Here is a 23,121-nt window from a genome sequence, read left to right as displayed (position 1 = left end):
ATCTCACATATACAGGCAGAAAATRCCCCAATCCCCCGTCAAGATCCCATCTTTAAAGCACTTAACCATGGACCATTAGCACTTTAAATGTGRTGCAGATCATCAGGGCTGATTTAGGCAGAAGAATGAAATGGTATTGATTCAGGATTATGGCCAGGTAAAGACACCATCATGCTGTTTGCTTTGTGCWTGATGTTCATTAAATGAACTAATTTATGGATGGGATTAGTGTGATCTATAGAACAGAGGCCAGGAATGGAAAGCAGCACCCTGAACTGCATGGGCTGGAGACTGGATTAGGGTTCAGGGCAGGAAAATGAAAAGAAATATATGAACCCTATGTACACTGGCCTGAATTCTACTGCAGGGAGGAAAAGTTCTTCCCAGCTCTGTCCTATCTGCAGTTCTGCTGCTTTGMACTGAATTCTCATGGGCATAAATACACACTGCCAGTTTGGGATYAGATAGATGTGGAGAAGGTTCAGGTGCAGAGCTGCCCTGCACCCATAAATTAGCCCCAAATATCCCCAGTGCTCGTGTTTCTCTCCTCTAGAACATCAACAGCTTTCCCCCAAAGGTGCCCTGCTGCCATTTGGCACTTGGGTTAGTCACGAATTTTCTCCCCTGCCGACCTAAATTTAGCAATTGGTTTGATATTTACTTGGGGAGCCGATGAGAACATTTTTTTAAATGACTGCATCTCAATGGGAAAAAAAAAAAAAAAGTGAGTTCTGCATAAAAGTATCCACAAGACACAGTAAATCGATTTCCAGATTCTGTTCCCTTCTCCCACCCTCTGACAGTCAGCACTGCTCCCGGGCAGGGGAAATTTGCAGTGTTGCTGTGAGCAGATCTTGACAGCCTAAGAGACGGTGGTCCCTGAGGGCTTAAAAATCAGCCTGTGCCTCGGGAGACACATTTCCAGCCCCTCCTGTGATGGCAGCCTCTGCTGATCCTGGTTTTCCTTTACCCATCTCACCTGTCCCAGGCTGAGGCAGGGGACAGGGACATCTCTTGGGTCACAATGACAAGGACAAAGCAGCCGGATCCCATCAGAGGCGTTGGGATAGTACCTGTAAGGAAAACTGAAAGGGTCTCCATCCCCCTTCCTCTGGTCTGGAGATGAGAGAGGGCTAAGCTGCTGTCCTCCAGAGGCTTGGAAAACAAATCACTCTTGTGTTTGTTCAGTGCTGAACTTCACACGCTGCAAAGACAGGCAGGCAGCCTGCTCAGCTAATTAAGATCCAGGGGAGGAAGCAAAGTGGGTGATACTGAAACTTCCCCAGGAAGGCTGGAATAACTCAGGAGTTATTAAACTCTGTTACACCAAAGAAATGCCAGCAAAGCCCCCTTTTCCCCCATCTCACAGCCCAGCATCCTGCAGCTCTCACAGAGAGGGGAAATCATTTTTTCCCAAGTGTTTTGCAGCTTCACTGCAGCATCTGCCCCAGGCACAGAGCACCCAGGCAATTTGATCCAATTTGTTAGCAGGAGGCATCAGACTCCTCCRTGGTGTCTTTAGTCTCCCAAGCTGCAGGATGAAAAACCTCTGAGTGCAATTCTAGAGCAAAAACGGCTCCAAGGCACCCAGGTTAGATGAATGAGTTTTAAAAGCATCTGTTAACTCTGTACTTCTTTKCAGCCATAAAAATTACTTCACATGCTGTCTGCAATCCCCATTTATAGGAGTTCAGTCCTTTGGTGGATGGATGGAAGGAAGGAAGCCTGGAGCATGCAGAGGGGAAGGTACTACAGAGCAATGAAAGCATCACGTTTTGTAGTAATCACTTGATTTTTTCTCAGMCCCTTCCCTACAGGTTGATGTCTGTGCAGGAGTTTGGGTCTGGGGTTTCCAAAGCATCACTCATCCCCTGCTTGTTCACAAAACACAGCCCAGCACTCCTGGGAGGATTTTAAGGCTTTGTGAACTCACACTTACCTGGTGGGCTCCCATCCCACCTTCATTTTYCCTGCTCTGTGCTGGGAGCACTCCCAGGGAGCAGAGGAGCCCTGGGACAGCAGTTCTACATCAAAGAGGCACAAAGAGCCATTGAGATGGTGCTGGGGATGGGGAGCTGTAATCCTGGAGGGGTGAACATGGCACATTCAGCCCACAGGGAGATGTGAGGAAGCAAATCCGTGATCTGCTGSGTGATCTGCTGCCCCAGATCCCTCAAGAGTCCTGTCCTTCCACAAGCAAACATTTCACCCACCAGGGCTCAGGGGGCACTCACCTCTTCCTGCTACAAATGCCTTCAATTGTCACTTGTTCCTGGTTCCAAACCCCACCAAAAACACCCTCCAAAAGTCTCAGCTGCTCTTTCATCTTTCTTTACTACAGCCATTCCTTTTTCCTCTCCCTCATCATGCAACACTAAAAGTAAATAAATAAACCCCAGCCTAATTGTACACAGGCATATGAGCAGCACAAAGGAGCCATTAACATAATCAGCAAAATGCACTAAATCCAGCAATGTTTCCCAGGCCCCTCCATGGCATGGGATGTTGGAGCAGCCTCTGTCAAAGGATGCTCCAGAGTGGGGCTGTTTCTCCATCTCTCCCTCCCTCCATCCTCCTCTAAACCCTGGCCATGCTCCTACCATGCCTGTCCCTGGCATCCCAGGGCTGTTTCCTTCTTCCTGCCATCCCTGCTCACCCTCTGTCCAGGATTCTGGGATGGAAGGGGCACCTCCTGCCAGCTGGTGGGGGCTGAACTGTCACCACTGGAGATGGCAGTGGGGGCTGCACTGGCTCGTCTAGGGCTCTGTTTTCAGAGAGAATCCCAATTATTTCCAATTAGGAGATTGCAGTGACAGCTGCAATCTGAAAGGGGCCTCCTCTCGCAGCTGAGAACCTGCTCCACATTCAGCTGAGGTTGGAAACCTGTGTTTCCAGAGCTCAGCCTGTGGTTTATTATAACATCTTTCTCTCCCAGCTCTTGTTAAGCCATTCCTCTCTCCCACACAACGCCACTTCTCATGAGGGATTTGGCAGTGGAAACGTCCTTATCTCTCCCTCACCAAAATCCATCCGTTTTCTCCTTTCTATATGCAGAATTTAATTTTCCTGTTGTGCTGTCCAGCTCCCCCTCTTCCCARTTCCCCCATTACTTCTGCCTGCCCTGTGATGTATGGGCCCTGTCAGGCAGTTTTGGCCTGACCCAGGCAGCCAAAATCAGAGGAAAACCTGGTTTCATTCTGCCTGGGGAGAATTCATCACAGAAAGTGTCTCATTTAGGGAAATTAAGGATGAAGGAAAGGGAGAGCTGGAAATTTATTCTGGTTTAGTGTTAAAAATATATCTATCTACTGCTGTGTTAAAGGCTGGTATTTTCTTTCTACTTTTCTTTCACTCTTGTCCAACCATATCACACCGTCCAGAGGCAGAATTCAGGAGAAAAGGGGCATTGGGCCCCTTGCTGGCTGGAAAATGCTAAAATGCTGYCTGTGCTAGAGAGCAAAGAGGATAAGGAGGTGTTGAACAAGGAGACACGTCTCTCTCCATTCCGTGCCATAACTACTCATCAGAGGCAAATCTAATCCTAAAAATACAAACTAGACAAATCCTTTGGAAGGAGGAAGGGGAATATGCGGGCGCTGGCTTTCGTTATGATTCCGTTAAATCCTTGTTTGTTTGGAGACTGAGCCTCTTGAATCACAGCAGGGCTGAGCAAACCTGGAGTGAACCTTCATGTGTGCAGAGTCCTGGGGAGCTCCTCAGAGCTGCTCTGTGCCCTCCCCAAGCACAGGGACAGGGTTTTCCTGCTCTCCCTTTTTTTATCCTCCCGTCCCACATGCAGGGAAAAGTGTCATGGTTTCCTTAAGGAGAATTTCCAGGTGTTTTCTCTCCCAGGGGAAGGTGAAATTTGATTGCCCCAACCCATCCCAGGTTTGCACMGTGGGCACCAAGGTTTGGGGCAGCTGCAGGGCAGGTTTGGGATCAGGATTCCTTTCTCTGGCAGAGAAAACCYATGTCTGGAGGGAAACCAGGATCTCTCTGAAGAAACCTGGGGTCCTGGAGGGCACCACCCGGGCTGAGAAGGTGACACCAAGGGGAGGTCAGGTGAAGGAAACAGCACACAGGTAAAGAAAACAGCACACAGATAAAGAAAACAGCAGCACTGGGCTGGGAACAAACCCCTGCTGCTGTCAAATCCACTGGTACCCACAAGAATTTGGACAGCAGGTTTTGGCACACAGTCTTTTTCTTGATCCCTGCATAGCTGTGGCCTTAATAGTCCTTTTCATTTTCCCTGGGATCCAAGAGGGAAGATTTTARTCCAGGAGATTTTTCAGGGGTATTGGGATGAGTGCTGTCTATTAATTCATGTGGAGCTTTTAGGTGCTACAGAAGATAAGTGCCTTGTAAATACAGATAAATAGATCAGATTAGACCTTGACAGTGGTTCATGCAAAAGGCATTTTTATGTGCAAAAAAAATAATAACATTGCAGAGAAATAGCTATTATTTGGAACCTTGGGCTAGAGCTTCCATAATTGATATTGTTGGAGGAAAGATGAAGCTAATGGAGAAGAGCTGCTGTGATTGCCCTTTTGTCATTGACTAATTCTTCCAGCCACCAAAGAGACATTACCCAGCTCCCATTTAGACCTCAAAGCAAGTGGTCACATTTTTCAAGAGAGCACAGCTCAGTGAGCACCGAGTCCTTTCAGAGCTCTCCTTGCCAGTGCTGTAATGGCAGGGATGAGGGAAGGGCAGGGATTTTGAAAATCTGCCCTCTCCTTTACGTCCTGACCGCTTGGAAGTCTCAGCCACGGCACTGCACAGAGAGAGGCACGAAAAATATCACTGCCCAAGAATCTGGACTTCTCCATGTCCCTGATGGAAATCTACCCCTCAGCAATGTCAAAGGCAGTGCAAGGAGAAGATTTTGAGTATTGGTGATTATCAGCTCAATAAGGGGTGGTCACAACTTGAGTTAAACCCATTCAGGCCCAAGCTCCCAGCACATGAACCACGGGAGGTTTGCATCTTTCAAAGCTACAAATGAAGGCAGAGCCTGGATCTCAATTTATCCACGCAAAAAAGAAAGAAAGGCAGAAAATAAACACCTGAGTGATCTTGGGAGTGCTGAAACAAACAGCAGTTTTGTTCCTCCAACGAGTTACAATGAAGTACCAGCATTGCTCCCGCAGCCTCATCGCATTAGGTACGAAACACAAGTGCTTAAAAGCCAGGGGATAAATAATTAACAGCATTATAAATCTTTTATTCCCTACATATAAAGGGTGAAATCCTGACCCATCCAAAGGCAATGTCAAAGTTCTTYTTGACTTTAGGTGAACTTGGGTTTTACCTAAATTGTTTTGGCAAACAYAGTGAAATGTGTGTTGTAAGATTCCTCTGCAATCTTAATTCTGACCCAAGAGAGATAATTTTCTATCATCACTCCCAGAATTTAAACAGAAAACAAACCCTTTTTAAAAAATGTGAAACACACCTACAAAATGAATGTTGATTTGAAGACAAACAATATTATGGAAATCCTCTCTTTTTAATACAAAAATGAGCACATATTCACCTATTGCAAATGCAGTATCACTCAACAGTAATGGTACTTGGAAATACTTCAGCTAACTAATGGTATTTGCCACCTAAGAATATTCTTTAAAATAAAGTGTTTATCACACCAGATTCAATGAAATAAAAATGTCACATTAAAGAGGGGCGGAAAAACAAACAAACAAACAAACAATSCCCAGGTTAAGCATGAAGTTGTTTAGTCAAAGTAAAAAAGTGAACTCTTTTGTACTCTGCTTAAAAACATATATTTATTGTGTGGGCAGTATAGGGTTTCAGGAGTCGTTTAATCATTCATTTCCCAGTTTTTAAGTGTGAGGGCTTTGCAAACGATGCGATAAGTAAGTACATTGTTGTCACTTAGCAACCCGAACTCATCTCTGAAGTGAGTTGTTTGTTTCTATAATAAATGAGCCACTCGGATACCATGGAGATGAGCAGAGACCTTGSCGGCTTTGCCAGGACCCATCCCGGGAAATGGGATATTGCTGGGAAGGGATGAGGTCCTCACATGAAGGAGCAGCTCTTCACTCCTGAGCACAGACACAAATGGGGGTCTGGCTGGGTTTGTGCTGCTCTGAGGATAAGACTCATCCTTTCTGACAGAAAACCTGGAACTGTGGCCTTGGCTGTGGTCACCTCTGCAATGTCCAGGACATGGTGGGTTTGCAGGCAGGTTTTGCTGTTTTCATCAGCCTTCAGTGAGAAACTTCACACTCAGCTCTACACTCCAAAAGCACCACATTTTCATCTCCAGGCAGCCCCAACAGAACCACACTGGGCCTCTTCTTGTCCCCTAATTGCTCCTTTATGCCCTATTTCTGGTTAAACACGGCTCTAAAGCCAGTTTAAGCAGCTGGTGGAGGATCACTGCCCTCTGGGAAGCCTGTTGTGATAGAGAACCTCCACCACAGTCCCTGCAGATGGGAACTGATGCCACACCTTGAGGGGATAAAATAGCATGGCTGAGATATAACTTCCTCCCTCAAACTTAAGCATCTGCTTTCTGGGCGTAAATTAAATCACAAGGGTTAATAATGAATCTCAAAACAGATTTTAGACAAATCTGTTCTTTCTAAAAGTGTATTTAATTGGACAAGACTCCAGTAAACCCCTGGACACTGTTGATCTGCTAGACATCACCTGATCTTTCCRRATCTTCTCCTCCCTCMCTCCTTCCCTGTATTTCCTGACTTTCACACAATCCACTTGCATGGCTGTTACAGCTTCTTGAGTTTAAATTAATCTCTTAAAGAAGGATGAACCACAAGAACTTTCTTTTGGTTTYAGAAATCGCATCCATATTCATAATCCACTAATCATGTTTGATAAATCAGAATTCACTGTGAAACACACTAACCCTTGGTGTTGCTTCACTTTTTAATCTCGCAGGGAAAGCAATCATCTCTGCCAGGGGGCTGGGCTGGGCTGCCTCGGGTGTCTGCTTGAGTCAGCTCCCTTGTTTGTACAATACAGCCTGTGCTCCTGCATCTAAGCCATCATCTAAAAAYATAATTAAGTCTTCAGCACTTCAGCAGTGAGAGGGATCTTCGCAGTGTGAATCAAACTCTGTCCTCTCAGCAATGCTGGCCTGAGCCGGCAGCTCGGAGCTTTCCTCTCATTCCAGAAGTGTCACTGCACTGAAACCTCGGGGTGTTCTGCTTCCAGGTCAGATGTGGTAGGAATTGCACCTGCAGTCACAGAATGAGCAGATCAAGAGACCAGCAGGCTCTGTTGTTATGGAGTGGCTGGTTTAACCAGGTGCAGTGTGTGGGTAAGGGTGAGGAGAYGGCATTTCTGCCCTCCATTCTTGTTTTGGAAAACGTCATTTTTTTGGCAACAACTAGATAAGTCCAAGATTGACTACATGACCTTTTTTTTCTGCCCCCATCAGTCCATTAATCCTGATCTTTGCTTTAGAGGGTTCTTCACATGAGCCCAGTTCCTCTGTTCTGTCTCATCTGCTCCTCCCGCTGCCAGCTCTGAGGGGATCCCTCCTTCCCCCCAKGCTGAGGCAGGACACAAGCAGCCCTTGGTGGGGGAAGGACAGTGACAAAGTGAGGTGCTCTGGACCACGAGCCCCCTCCTGGGGATGATGTCAAGGTGCTGGCTCTGCTCCACACACTGGAGCCGCTCTGCTTTCCCACAGTCCCAAGTTTTGGGCTCCCCTGCTTTCCCAAAGAAATATAGCTGTTATTTGCTGAAGCAGATTCTGAGCCTGCCACACTTAATAATTCAGTGGTGAACTTTCGAGCTGTGTGCAGGTTGAAAAATAACTTGCTTTGGTAAGTACAAAATCTCCATTTCTGCTGCCTCCGCTTCTCCTTCCCTCCTCCTCTCGCCCCTGGCCCCAGCAGCCCCTGCAATCCAAATGCTCCCCATTATTACACATTGGAGCAAAAAGGAAAGGCAGGAGGGGGAGAAGAAATTAATTTCCTCTCTGTGTGATGTTTATTGTTTTTCCTGCTCTCAGCCATCCAAGGTCTCTGTCGTTTTGGTGATATTTTATAATGGGAACGGTCCTTGTGAGCACCGATGAGTTCATCTGCAGAGAACGTGGAGCCTGGAGATTTAAATTTATCCCTCCTTGCCASGGCTGTAATTGGGACTCCCGGGAGAGCAAACCCTGACAAGTGACACAAATAACCCCTGCCAGACCCCTCTCAAGGCCTGCAGGAACYCCAGGAGGACTCCCATGATCAAATTACCCTTAAACAAATGCTCTGGTCTGCAGTAACTAAGGATGGCACTGCTGAAGGTCAGCAAGGTGCTTGTGGAACTTCATTCTTGGCTTTGGCTCCCRTTGCCTGCTCTCAATCAAAGACCAGGAGCCGCAGCACTGGCAAAACAGAACGGGGAGAAGCTACAAAACTAATTAAAACTCGTTACTCCAATTGTCTGGGAACACATTTATTTAGGCCTTCCCTACCCCTCTAGCTATGCAGGCATAATTACACCAGCGCTGTTTCCCTGAATATAAATGAATAATGTAAAGTACACACGTTTTCTCTCCTGTGAACTGAAATTTGGCGATGTCTGTGATATCCATTTGGGGAGTTGATAAAAACATTTTGAAGATGTCAGCATCTCAATGGAAAAGAGGAAGTTAAGAGAGATTGATAGGCAGATAGATGGGGGTATGCAGATGTATCCATAGATATGGATGTATAAAAATGATTTACAGTTTGTTTGCCTTCTCCCACCCTTTTGCAGTGAGCTTTTTAGGGAAATTACGTATTGTATAAATATATGTAATTTCCATGGAGGAGGGAAAATAATTAATGCTGATGTGTCAGCTGCCAGAGAATGTATTTCAGGTGCTGCACTGCATTAACTGTTGGTTAAAAGAGGAAAAGTCCCCATAACTGAGTCACAAGCTGTGCTGGTATAAAAATTCTGTATTGACCTTGTACAGAACACAAATAGTTCCTTCTGGTAAAAATAGTTGGGCAAAAATTCCAGATGTAATGCAAAAAACATGGGATGAAATTCTCAGAGTGGATTACACAGGAAGTTCAAACTCGAAGACCAAACGAGTTCATAATTATTGATTACATTATTATTATTAGATGTTAATTTATTCTGGATTTCCTCCCAGAATCTGCTGGGTTCAAAATTTAAACTTTGCTATTTTGCACAGAGCTTTGCTGTGATCCCAAGGCCTGGGACAGTCYGTAAGTTCCACGAAAGCTTGATGGAACTTCAGGAAGATTTCCTTAGAAAGAATCAGTGTCAAGAGACTGCTGTGTTTCTTGCTCACTGTTTTTTACTCATTAACTGGCTCCTGYTCCTGGAAGAGCCCTGCTGACAGCCCATCCCTGGGGTTTTGTTGCTGCAGTCACCATGTCCTGGCCCTGGCTGTCCCTGTCACCTTCCAGTGGCTCCTGTTGGGAGCTGGACCCTTCCCTGCAGCCAGAGGAGCAGCTTGTGCCATGGGTGGGCATTCCCTGGCATTCTCTGGCATTCCCTGGCATTCCCTGGCCTTCTCTGGCATTCCCAGGAACTGCAAATACCCCCTCCAGAACTCACCTCCCTGCAGCTGTTCCAGTYCCTGCAGTGCAGAACAAGACCCAGGGAACATTTCCTGGATGCCAGGGAGGATCTCCAGCCTGCATCCAGGGTGTCCCAGGAAAAGGAGGTGCCCAAAGACCTTTCTGCAGGTCCTGAGCTGCCCAAACTRCCCCAGCAGGTGTGGCCACCCTCCAGTGCCACACACAGCCTGCCCAGSTCATCCCCCACACCCTTCCCAACGTTCCCAAATTTTCCCACTATCCCAGTTGCTCAGGGCTYCAGGCCATTCCGGTGCTGGTGGTAAAAATTACAATCACAGAATCGGACTTTTGTGTGTTACCCTCAGCTCACAATCACCAGCAGATGATTTAATTGCATGGGAAAATGTTCTCTTTAATCTTTTAGAATTAGTCATCTCTTCCTCAGTCATCTCTCTATATTTTTGGTTAGAGAGACTGAAAATCTTAATATATCAGTGACATTTATAGCACATGTTAATATTATAAAACGTCAGAGCTCTATTTGCAGAAATGAATACTGATGTGATGGGAGTGTTTTATTATGTCAATGACTTTTATTATAAATATGATAAAACTGTGTCATCTTTTTTTCTTTTTTTTTCTTTACCCCAAATAAAAAAAAAAAAAAATAAAACCACCTAATCATTTATCCCAAGGTTACTGCTGTGCTACCTGGTTAATTTATTCGATAGCACTGCTGGAAAAAAAAATACACCCAGTGATGGATTTTCCCGTTGTGTGGTCATTTGATGGATGTTATCATTGACCTGAAGGTTTGTTTAGGATTAGAGTGTGACAACGAGCCCAGGAGCAGGGCTCACACAGCAGCTTCCTGGGGACACAAAGCCACGAGGTGAAACCTGCTTTTAAAGGGATAATTAATCATTATCAGAGAGCAAAAGGTGGTTGGATATTGTGGAATCTCCTCTGCTCTCTCCAGGGATGAAATTTCCAGCTTCAGTTTCTCCTGCCCTGTGTGCAGATGAGACTCTTGAGAAGGTTTCCTGCTCRATGCTCCCCTGGCCCTCAGGTTCATTCTCAGAGATTCAGGAGCTCTAGATGGTATCTAGAAAGAGAGCATTTTATGAGCTATGATCCCATTTTACTAATTAATGTTTGTTACTACAGCTAGTATTTACTCTGGTGAGTAAACTGAACTGGTCACAATTCATAGTAGCCCTCCCAGCACCAAAAAGTGGCAAATCCACAAAAAATTAAGAGTTCATTATAAGGATAATGATATTTTATGCAAAAGATTAGTAAATAAGAGGAGTTTCTATAAATTTCTGCCCTAGCTCTCTGTTTAAATTCCCTTATTAATCTTTGAGAATTGCAGACCTRTAAGAATCATCTTCACAAGCAATAAAATGTTAAAGCATTTAAAAGACASAATGGGAAAAACTTGATTTGATTTGTACAAAGCAACAAGTCTCCAAGGACTGGGACTTTTCAGAATACCAGGGAACATCGTGGAAGTCCCTCCAAAGCAAGAAGCAGCCTCAATAATGAGCGGGGCACATCCTCGGTCTCTGAGCTGACACAAAGCACAATGAGGGATCTGTTCCCTGGGGAGAAGCTCAGGGAGGATGGAGATTGCTGTTGCTATGGTTAGTAGTGTGCAAGACTTCGGGATTTTATATTTCTTTTAATTTAAACTTTATTTTTCCTTCCCCTCCTCCCTCTCCCCTTCTGTCCCTGAGCAAAGGGAAGCCCGAGATTTCGGTTTTTGTAAGAAAGGCATCTGTTTGGGTTGGCAGCGGGGAGGAGGTCAGGAACGGGCTCTGGAAGATGACTGTCACGCAGTAGGGGATAATAAATCCAGAGGGAAATTTAATTAGAGGGTGTTTTCAATGGCAGGCATCTCAAATGTCTGCCGAGACGCCCAGTCTGGTTGTTCAGACATCTCTGGCGGAGTGGCTGCTCAGGAGGAGGTGGGGAGAGGGCTCTGTGCTGGGCCAGGAATGAAAAGCTGAGGGGCCAAAGTGACAGGAGCCTCTTCAGAAGCTCCCTCAGCTGCTCCTTGAATGAAAAATATCTGTAAAATGCCTCTGCTCGAGGGCTCAGGAATGGGATGCTCTGTGGGAAGAGAAATTCTTGCCGGTGTCCAGTTCAGGGAGCTCCAAACAGGGCAGGAGCAGAGTGACATCCCTTGGGACACTGCAGTGGACAGGATGGGCTGTGTCCTGGCTCTGCAGGACCTCTCCTGCCCTCACAGCAAGGAGAGACGCAGAAATGCTGCCTGGCTCATGAGTGTGCCCTGTTAGTGCTGCCATGAACACCTCWGTGCTCAGAAAGGCTCCCCAAGGACTCCAGCCTGGAGTGCCACCAGTGACTGGAGCAGAAGAGCAGCTCTTTAAAAGAAAATGCTGCACTTTCTCTTTTCAGTGCTCCTCTGGGCCCCTGAGAAGGCTCACAAACATCTGTAAGGCTCTGAGGGATGCAGCAATGAGCCTGCTCATCCACAGCACTGCCCAGCTGCTCCCAGCAGCAAGAGGAGGCAAAGTGCTCTGTGGCTGCAGAGCAGGAGGTGGGAACCAGCTCATTTCATTGTTTAATTTCTTTCCCTGGTCTCCAGCTGTAAGGAGGGAGAGGAGATATAACCCTTCCTTCYCTGGACTGCAGGGAAACTGCAATGGATAAACTCAAAATGAGGGAGTCATGACGAGTTAGTTACCCATGGATGAAATGCCCTGATGAAGAAGCATAATCCTGGTTTATTCAGAGCATTTCCTATGGAAAATGTCCTTCCATTGCTCCTGCTCTCAAATCAGCTGCTCCCCATGTGACACCCATCTGAGCTGCTCTCACTGCAGACTTCCATTGGGGTCTGTTATTGGCATTTAATGTGGGGTCTGTAGAAATCCCCTTCTTCACAGCAGCCCTTTGCACTCAGGACATGAGAAACATCTAGGAAATAAAGCTGCACACAAGGTCTCCTGAGGGATTTAAGTCCCCAAGCCCACTGTCACTTGTGCTGCTGAGATCTGGTTACAGACCTGGCTGAAGATGTTCTGCTGYTCTTGGAGCCCAGCTGAAACTGGGATTGATGCAATGCTGTGGGAGAAAGGAGGAGAATCTATAAATATTTTTAATGGATCTATATCTATCAATATATCTATACATCTGGTAATACCTGAGTGTTTCCTGCAATCCTCTGGGCTTCAGTCTGACTCCTGCCCTCTGCTCACCCTCCTTGTCCAGCTGCTCCTGGTGCTCACCAGGGAATTCCAGCTCTCTCTAGGGCTGGAGTTTGTTTACATTTCCCTTCCCAGTGAGGTTTCATCTCTTCCATTTCCCCTCATCTCACGCTTCAAGGGCCGGCCRGTGGGAGAGAGCTCGTGTGAGGGAGGAAATTCCCTTATGCATGTGCTGGGATTTCAAAGCACAGCTCTGGAGAGCAGAGCTGAGCCTGAGGTCACCCAGGAGATGCCTTCAGTGAGCTCCAGAGAGAAAAGCATGGTGTGATGGTGCATGTAATAGCAGCAAACCAGTAGACCCTGAAGCAGGAGAATGTCTTCAAGCTGGTGTTACTCTGAAATAGGGAAAAGGCTGGGTCTGAATGGATGAAAGGGGAAAAGCTGTGACAGGGGCAACCCATGGAGGGAGGAGCATGGGCTGGAGGGGAAGGGCAGCCTGTGTGAGATGACAACACAGGAGAAATCATATAGGGACAGAAAACAGAATTATGGGGTGAAATAAGCAGTCAGAAGGAACCTCTGAAAGGCCTTGGTGCAAAGCCAAAACTGCCAAATCCACGAGGATAAACATGAGCAGTGCAGGGAAAGAGTRGGGCATCTCAGGAACTGAGAGAAGGGCTGGAACTGAGGATTTTGAAGGAAAATAAAATAAAAGCTGCACCAGAGGTGGTTGTGAAAAACAGAAGCATTGGCCTGAGGCAGAGAAGGATAAAGGATGTAGGACCAAAGCACAGAGATTGATTTATGGAGAGAAGAGAGCCTGGGAGAGGAGGACAGCCAAGGGGAAATGCTGGCAAGAAGGATTCATTTGAGGGAGGAGTAATGCCATGGACAGGGACAGCCTGCCAGATCCTGGTGCTCTCGTCATTTGAGTTTGTCACTTYGCTGTAATTTCACCTCCATCTATCCCTTCCAYAACCACCTCACYGAACTCYTTAAGGATGACTCATTAAAAGGGGGGAGGAATAGAAAAAAAAAACAAAAGCAAAACAATAACCACCTATTTCTTACCTAAAATAAAAGGGCAATATAAGTTTTTTGTTTTGTTTTGTTTTGTTTTTTTTTAATTTAGGCTTGAAAATACCTTTCAGAGCTCAGCTGGCATTTAATTTGTTTACTCCTTCTCTGGACTCTCTCTTGCCTCTCCCTGATCGTGTTTTTCACAGTTGCTCCTAAGTGGAAGCAAAGTCAATAAAGGCCAGGTTGGAGGTGAACTTTCAAACCCACAGCACTGGAGCAGCTTCAGAAGGAAACAAATGGAAGCTGCTGGGGAATAATTTAGGAGCTGGCTGGGGATGGATGTGCATTTGGACCTGAAACAGCAACAGGGAGACCATGAACTTTGGGGCAGCAGGAAGGTTTTCTGCTGCTTTGAAGAAGCCAAGGGTGCTGTCTCAGGGATGAAGAGGGATTTTAACATCTCTAAGTGTGGGGTGGAGCCCAGATGAAGGTGGCCTTCCCCTTGTGGAGATGTGACCTGGGCACTGCGGTGGCAGCGTGTGGCTGTCAGTGGTGACAGCTTTATGAGCACATCTACAACGGGGAGGCTGAGCTCCTGGACAGCTCCAAAGGGCACTTTTCAATGCCATGAAACCAGCTGTGCAGTATTTTGTGTTTCACAGGAGCAGCAGTGGCGAGGTCTGTGCCAATATCTGTCAGGATATGCCTGTGGACACGTCTGCAGTGCTCTAAAGCTCTCCCTGCTTTCCCAGGCCAGAGGGAATTCCAGGGCTGATCTGAACTGAGAAGGAGCTGGAAACACAGTGGCCTTTGAAAAGAGAAGGATCCTTCCTGCTGCTCTTGTCCACAGAGATGGGGATGTGACAGAAAACCCTGCCTTATCCGTGCCCTGCAGCAGGGATCTGCAGAGCAGCCMGAGCAGGAGCTCTCCTCCACTTTGGGCTCCTCAGCCTTTCCCTGGGGCTCCAGGCCTTGTTCCCATTAATGTAATTGGCAAACACATTGTGCAAATATTAGCAGTGGCAGCAGAGCCATTGTGTGGGACGAGGGAAGGCAGCAGAGCCTTCACTCACAGCACTCAGAGCTGGGTKCTCTTGCCAGGTGCTGAATGTGATCCAAAAACGCTGCCCTGCTCGGAGGCTGCCTGAGCTGCTCCAGCYTTAGTCATTAKTAATCTSACTTGGGGTAAAACTTCATTWAAAGGCCACTTTCTGTGAGTGAGARAGCATTTGGARCGAGRTCCAGCTGCCTCAGGTTGGGGAGTGATGAGGCAGAGCTGTGTGGGWTCAGGATTGAGAGAGGATGGGCTGRAGGAKCCTCCCCATCCCCACATGTTCCCTGCATTTCACTCTTCCCTGGTTCTAACSTGCCATCCCAGGAAGAKGTGAAGCAGCAGAGTTGCATAAGRAYRGGGAAAGTTTGAMTCAGCAGCTTCCCCASCACAGGAAAATGTCCTGACAGCTCTGCTGCTGCACCGTGGTTATGTAAGGCACGAGCARGGAGGGTTTGCAGGTACTTGGCTGAAYAGGACTTCAYGGGAAATGTTTATAGCAGTGAGGCAAATCCCACAACCCCACTGAAATCAATGGCATTTTATGCCAGGTATGAACTGGGTCAATATTTTTATGATGATGCCTTCACTGATATACTGTTTGCCTTAAAAGAATGGAATGAAAGAGGCCATAAAACTCAGGTTATGCTTAAGCGTCCAGACATGTGAATAATGTAGTTCCTATATGACAATAAAAAGGATGGAAGGAAGATCTTTTAAATTCTTTATTGATGAATTTAATGTAGCAGCTAACACCAAGTCGATGACACAATGAAGGGACTGAGGTTGCCAGGTCCACATCTGTGATTTGGGCCAGTCCAATGCTGGAGGGTGATAATTTGGGTCATTAACTATTCATCTTCCTGCTCAGGCTGTGAAAAAAAGTGCCAAGAAGATCACCCATAGCAGGGGRACTGGAATRGRATGATCTTTAATGTCYCTGTGATCACAGAGATCTGCAGGTTGCTTTCATGTAAAGCAGATTCCAACGAGAGGAATCGGGAGAGAGCATCCCTGACATTGAGATTAACAGRAATGTACTTCCATATCACTGCTCTGCAATCCCAGACATCTCCTCCTTCATCCCACTGCCCAATGGTCCCAGCTTGCTTTGATCTCACAGATAAATCCCCAGTTTGTAGAGATGTGTTTTAAGGAATACTTTTTTTACTCTTTTTGTTCAGAAAAGCATGCACTGCTTTTTTGTTTTTCTGTATATACAGCTGGGAAAAAAAACCCAAACCCACAGCTCCCCACCACCATGATCCCAGCATTTCCTAAAGATTTTAAATAGAYAAGACACATAAATGAGAATTCAAAACACGCCTGTGAAAACCTAATGCATTTTTTAGCCATTCTCATGCTGTTTGAACGCGGAGAGCTGGGCACACTCTGGCTACAGCTGACATCTCTGCTGCTATAACTCTGCTGGAGYTGAGATGAGCTACATCAGCAGACAATTTGGCCCATAATTCTTCTCATGACCAGCAATTTAAAGCATAATCTCTGAAGGCAGTGGGTGTTTGACCACAGTTCCCTCTGCTCCCTCCCTCCCTGTGGGCTGCTCGGAGCCTTGGTAATGCAGCCCTCACTTCTATTCAACCAGGTCAGCACAGGAATAAATCCCTCCCAGCCTGYCCTCTCCCTTCCCCAAAMAACTCACATTGAAAGGAAATCCACKCCAAGTTGTCTCTACTTCWGGTGTGYCACAGGATTCTATGGAATCATAAAAATATCTGCAATAAAAATAGAGATTTCAACCCCAAAACCCATATCCTGCTCCTTAAAATAATTTTCTCCTCAAACCAAACTTCATGCTTTAGATGAAAGTTTATTCTTAAACAAGAAGGGAGTAAAATCTGTGTTTTCAGCAAAGTTAGAATTGAAAACCCTGGAGCTTCCAGCGCATTATTGTGTTCATTTAAAGTTTGTTAAAATTAATGGGGGAAAAGAAGAAAACAAAAATCATTACAGGAAGATTTTGATTTCAATATGTACAGACTCAAAGAGATTGATGAACTGATTTTATTCTTTTCCTCCACAAACATTCTGTTAATGAAGTATTTTGCTGTTTATTTACCTTTACAAATACCCAAGGACAGCTTCACAGCAGGGCTGATATTACTCCCTAGGAAGCAGAAAGCTTGTGGATTGAGGGAAATATTTTCATTTAACTTTTATATCAGACTACAGACCTGACTCACATGCAGAATTTTGCCCCACTAAGATATTTCAATATATCCATAAGATTGATAGCTGAAAAAATTGAACAGCAATGCAATTTCRTTGCAAAATAGTTAAAGGATAGCTTGAAAATGCAAGACCAAATTATTTTAGGCTAAAATCCTCCAGATATGTCATTTTGCCTCATGATAATGATATTTTGGGGCACATTATTCTCTCCCACGGTCTTCAGAGTAGGGTTTGTACCTGTCTACTTCAGAGGAAATGTTTAAGCAATTTCTGCAACACTGATATTTTTCAGCTGATTTTTTTTTTTTTTCTGTTATTTTGATAGAAACCAACGACCACTTTGCAAATATTTTGATGGAAAATCCCTAGCAATTTCCCACAATTCAATGAACTCAATTAGATTCCTTGCACGGTCTAAGTTCCGTGAAAACCAGCATCCCGAATCTGTCTCCAGGGGAAACATTCACACATTTTTATTGGKTTTATTACATTTGGATCTTCCTTGGTCACGCCCCCTCTGATTTCTGCTGTTCCCACAGATGATGGAGCCCTATCACAATTTTGGATGCTCCTCTTTTGGGTGTCCTGTTGCATCCTGCAGACCTGGAGAAGTGCGGGGAAAAGGGAGAAGAGGAGGGATGGATTCTGAGGAGCATCATTTCAGAATCCTGCGACCACCCAGCCCTAAAAAAGGGTTTTGTTTCCCATTTCCCCATCCCTACACATGAATGTGAGGATCCATATTCATTCCTAGCAGGTTGCCACTCCTCTTTCCAGCCTGTGTTTGCTGATATTCCTGTGGCAAACACAGAAACTGGAGATCAGATGCAGCTGCAGACCCTGGAAAATTTGAGATGTTTCCAAAAAKTTCCTTTTCTTATTCCCACCACCACAATTTTTTTGGCACCAAAAGCCAACTAACCATGAAATAGCTGTTTCAGCCACAGGAAACTGAACACATCTTGCTCTCTATTTCCCTCCCTCCATGGTTCTATTTCACGTTGAGTTTTGATGAACTTTAGGGATGGATGTGTGCATTTGGATGATCCAAAGTTAATAAAATAACAATGAGATCCTCAAAGTATTTGTAGGATAATGTTTGGTGGGGAAAACCCAAGCAGGAAACAATATAAGGAAAAGTGGGGGGAAAGAGAAAATAAGAGATGAGGGACAGGGGGAAAAAATAAAAAAAATGAAAATATGGAAAAGTGAAGATGGAGGAGAGAGAATGGAGAAGATGAATGGATGGGCTGAAGGAAGGCAGAGGAAGGGCAAAGCTGAGTAAGGAATGCWGAAAGAGCTCCAGAGCGATGGGTTTGCAGGTGCATCCCAGCAGGTGGCCTCTGATGGGCTCTCTCAGGGACACAGCGTGCTACCTGGGCTAATTTATAGAGGAAATGAAAAGGAAACGGACTCGTTATAATGAACACCATTAATTCACCTCTTCAGACKCCGCTGTTTGAGCAGGGAGCATCAAACCTCTCAATTGGCATTTGTCTGCTCCATCCTTCTCTGTTGCCTGGTGGAAGGGACTGGTGAGCCCCTGAAAGGCTGCACAGCCACTAATTAGCATATATATTGTTTGTCCTGGTACAAATTTATAGCAAACAGCAATATTTTACACTCCAGTAAAGTTAATAAATGAGGCTTTAGGCTATAAAAATTTCATGTTCTTTTGTGCAAAGGTCAATTATAAATAGTTAAGCTCAGATTCATCCAAAAGCTCTGGGCTTCGGCGGGGGAAGAATAAAATGTATTTTGGTCACTGTGGTTGCCAGCTGGACAGATGCCTCACTCACAGTGCCTGAGACACCTCTCTGCAACAGCCCACTCAGCTGGAGAGGGATTTTGGCTCTGAGGTGGTGGAAATCCCATTTTAGCTTAAAGGGGAAAGAATCTCTGAAGTGTTGGAGGCACAGCAGCATCTCACTGGGTGAGGATAAGGGAGATTTAAATGGCTGGAGTTGTCTTGTCTGAGAAGGAGTTCTGGGGCTGGAAAATCAGATGTGTTCATTCAGCAGCTCCAATAGTGTTACAAAGGACAAAAACACAGAAAGAAGTTAAGGAATATGAAGCCCCTTCCTAATTTTAAAGATGGAAGGAAATGGCAAAATTTTGGTTGGAAGGAATCTCAAAGTCCAATAGGCAGGGACACCTCCCACTGTCCCAGGCTGCTCCCAGCCCCAATGTCCAGCCTGGCCTTGAGCACTGCCAGGGATCCAGGGGCAGTCACAGCTTCTCTGGGCACCCTGTGCCAGGGCCTCACACCCTCCCAGGGAACAATTCCTTCCCAATATCCCATCTAAACCTCCTCTCTGCCAGTTTAACACCACTCCTCCTTGTCCAGTCACTCCTCCTTGTCCTATTTATATTATGGGAACATGTAGGAGCCACATTGTACCCAACTCTATAAATAAAGGAAGGAGAGGTGGCCTTGCTTTAAAGGGCATCATCTGCATACGAGTGATGGAAGGAGATGCTGGCAGTTCTGTGCATTGTAATTAATGTTATTCCTTTATCACACAGTGGCAACAGTGACASTGCATCCCATTGTGTGAGGTCACAYGTGAGCATGTAGGGRTAGACATCTCAAGGCCRGGAGTTTATAAGGTATGGGATCAATGATTTATGGATTTATCTCCTTTCTAGTCCAGGAGGAGAGAAAAAAGTATCGATCTTTCCTGCAAAACAGCCTGCTTGAGAATGGAGGCATAAAATTAGAATTTTTTGAGGGGTCCTGGGGAAGTTGGTGAGTAGAGCTATCGGCTCTCTGTGAGGAGGAGCCCCACACACCACAGATTCTGGAAGGGAATAAATTATAAACTTCACTGAAATTAAAATATTTCCATCACAATAACCTGCGAGCTCATTTCCCTGCATTTCCACCTAATCTGGTTTTTTTGGGGTTTTTTTCTGCTTGACATTAAGGGATCTGTGCAGCAGCAGAGACCAAAAACAGGATTGGAAAGGAGAAAACATCTCAGAAGCTGCTGGCTGCTCCTGCCAGGGTGGCTCAGCAGAGGTCACCCCAAATGGGCAGAGCTGAGAGCTTTGCTGGAGTTGGTTGGCAAAAAGAAGCCAGGCCTGAGCTGGGAGCATTCAGAGCTGCCCCAGGAATTGAGGGATGCTGATTTCTGCTCTTGGTCAGGAGGAGACTGAGCCCAGCATGGAGCTGATGCAGCTGTGACTGTCACGTTGGCTTTGCTTCATTTACAGAATTGTTAATTACACACAGAACAGCTCTGGGGTCCCTCCCTCTGTCCTGCTCCTGCATSAGCTGGCCTGGCTGTGCTCTCTGCGTGTCACACCCACCAGCTTCCTGTCCTCGTGTGTCCAAGTCTCATTATGACTCTGGTTATGTAAAATCCCAATTTTAAATTAAGCCAATTGAAGTAATCTTGCAATTTCTTTTCATCTCAGACCACATAGAATGACAAAAGAAGGCAGAAGGGGAAAGCCTGGGTGCTTTCAGGACCCTTCTATTCCTCAGCCAGTAAATTTCTGATCTCTACTCCAAACCCTCATCCTCCATATTGTCCATAGAAGATTTTTACCTTTTACACTTTTGGAATTGCTTGAGTCAGAATGGAAAAAAAAAAAAAAATCCAAAGTTTAAGATACAGATCTTTTGTCACTTCCTCAAATCCAAGGGAGATTATATTTGTTAGGCTGTGGCATATTTGTGACTGGAGAGCTCACTTTCAGGAGATGTTTACACAGATTATTTCACATATAACTCCCTGGGTTTTTTGATATTTATATAAAGTTTGGTGAAGACTTCAAATAGAGCCTGGATCTCATTGTATAAGAGCAAAGGGACACAAGGAAAAATGACAAATCTCGTGACAGCATACCACCTTCACAAGGTAAGTTGGCAGAGGTCCTGACAACCAGGAGTTCAAGCAAAAGGAGCAGAAACAGGACTGCAGAAGTCCAGGAAAAGAATGGATATGGTAATATCCTGAATTTAGAGGAGGTTCGGATTAGGGTGATTCACTGATTGAGAAGGAAGCAGCCACAGAAAGTTCCTTTGGCGAGACAAAGCCACTTTCAGCTGTCTCCAGTTTCAAGTTTGGCACTGATGGTGGGGGTCAGATCCCTGCCCTGGTGCTGCAGAAATCATGTTTTCCAAAATCCTGAGTGCTGGACAAGCACAAGGACAGGGTGAGAGAGGCTGCAGCTCCCCCAAAGGCAGGAGGAGATGTCAGAGGGCAAATCCATCCCAGGGCATCCCCAGCTCTGCTGCTGCTGTTTCCACCTTGCAGAGGGGCTCCAAGGAGTGTCCTCTGATCCCAATCCTCTCCTGCAGCTCCAGCTGTGCCGCTATTGATAAGACACAGGTTCCTTGTCCACTCTCTCACCTGGATATATTAACCCCTCAGGAGTTCAGAAACTCATATAGATTCAGAAATTTGGAAGCTCGGGCCGGTCTCATCAAAGCTTCCAATGTTATTTTCTCTGCCAGGCAGAGGCAGATTCCAAACCCCCGCAGGAATTCACCTTTAATAAACACTTGTGGGGTGAGGGGGTGGAGAGCATCCAGCCAGGCCCCTGTTATTGTATTTTCCCCTTGTTCTGTACCTCTCCACTCAAATGTCCCCGAGCTGCTGGTGGTGCTGGGGATCTTATTGYGATTCATTTCACATCCAAATGAAAATCAGAGCGTTGAGCTCACCTTGCTGTGCTGTCTGAGTGCTCTCCGTGGAGCAGGGCGAGGCCAGGGGTCCTTGGCAGGGACAAAGCCAGGAGGTGGAGACTGAGAAGGTAAAGGATCACTGAGCTGTGGCAAATTAAATCTCACCCAAATTGCCCCAGTGAAGCCCAGAGYCAAGCTGGGGAGCAGCAGGGATGCSTTCAGACCCCAGCCCTGYGAGGATGTGACAGCAAGTGCCACCTGCAGCAGAACCAGCCCTGGTGCACATCAAACACCATGGACACAGGTTCTGAAGCCTGGCTGGGCACACAGATGGTGCTCAAACCCCTTTTCTCCTGGCAAAACCCACCCTGTGGCACCTGGGTCTGCTCCAGGTGTCCCCCAGGCTCTGCTGTGCCCCTCTGCAGKGAGTTAAAGGAGAATAATCACCAACCCCAAGCTGTCAGTGGCAGCTGGAGCAGGTCTGCTGGAGCAGGATTTGGCATCTCCAGGGGATGTGGAGAGGACCAGGCTGAGCCAGCCCTGATCTGAGTCAGGGAGTGACTCTCAGAATTCCTTTGCTCCACAGCTGAAGGGGTTTGGGTTGCTGTTCCCAGGCTCATTCCCCAATTTTCTGTCAGCACCAGCAAGAGGAACCCAGCCTCAGCATCTCCAGCAAGAAAGAGTCCATGGTAAGGCTGCTTCTCACTGCTGCTCAGAAATCTAAATCACAAATATTTCCCTTTGAAAACTCCTCTCASATGCCAGAAGAGGCATGGGCTCCAGGGTTTATTTTATGTTTTACAATTTTATTCCCACTCTTTCTTTCTCACCTTCAAAAGGTGCTGCTCACAATGCAGAGGGAGGATCTGTTTCTTAGTTTAAGAGGGAAAAAAGTAAATGTGGAACAATACTTGACAAAATAAACCTATAAGGGGAAATATTCCAGCGGTTTGGCTTCTTGCTGCGAGTTATTGTGTATACCCCCTGCTCTGATATTATTTTATAATCTAAAATACTGCCAGGCTGTAATAAAATAATTAAATACAAATATATCATTTCTTCTTTGCCTGTTTTCATGATGGACACCTTTGGTGGGAGAGAGAAAAGTGATGTTTGAACAAACTTTCTGAGGAGGAGCTGAGCTCAGGGTGTGCCTGGATGGACCAGGCTTTGCCCTGCTGTGACTGAGAGGACTTTTATGCTCCTGATGGTGCTAAAGTTGTCCCGTGTTCTCAGCTGGCCAAAATTATAGCACTCCCAATGTGAAGTATCATAGTTGAATGGATCTGAATGAAAAAAGCGTGWTTTTTTTTCTGCATGTTGAACTGCCATAATGTACTCAGGGGCCTGGAGGCAGAAGGAACCCACCTTTCTACTCACTTTTGAAGCTCACAGGACCTAATCCCATTGATGTTTGGCCTGGTGATCTTGCTCACCTCTGGTGAGTGAACTGYCTGTGGTGAACCTGGATTTTGGACAAATAGGCATAGATATTGTCTCCTTGCTACTAAT

This window comes from Malurus melanocephalus, unplaced genomic scaffold, assembly GCF_030028575.1.
Source record: "Malurus melanocephalus ecotype Western Australia unplaced genomic scaffold, MMel_1.1 scaffold_331, whole genome shotgun sequence".
Taxonomy (NCBI): Eukaryota; Metazoa; Chordata; class Aves; order Passeriformes; family Maluridae; genus Malurus; species Malurus melanocephalus.
This window is presented reverse-complemented; position numbering follows the sequence as displayed.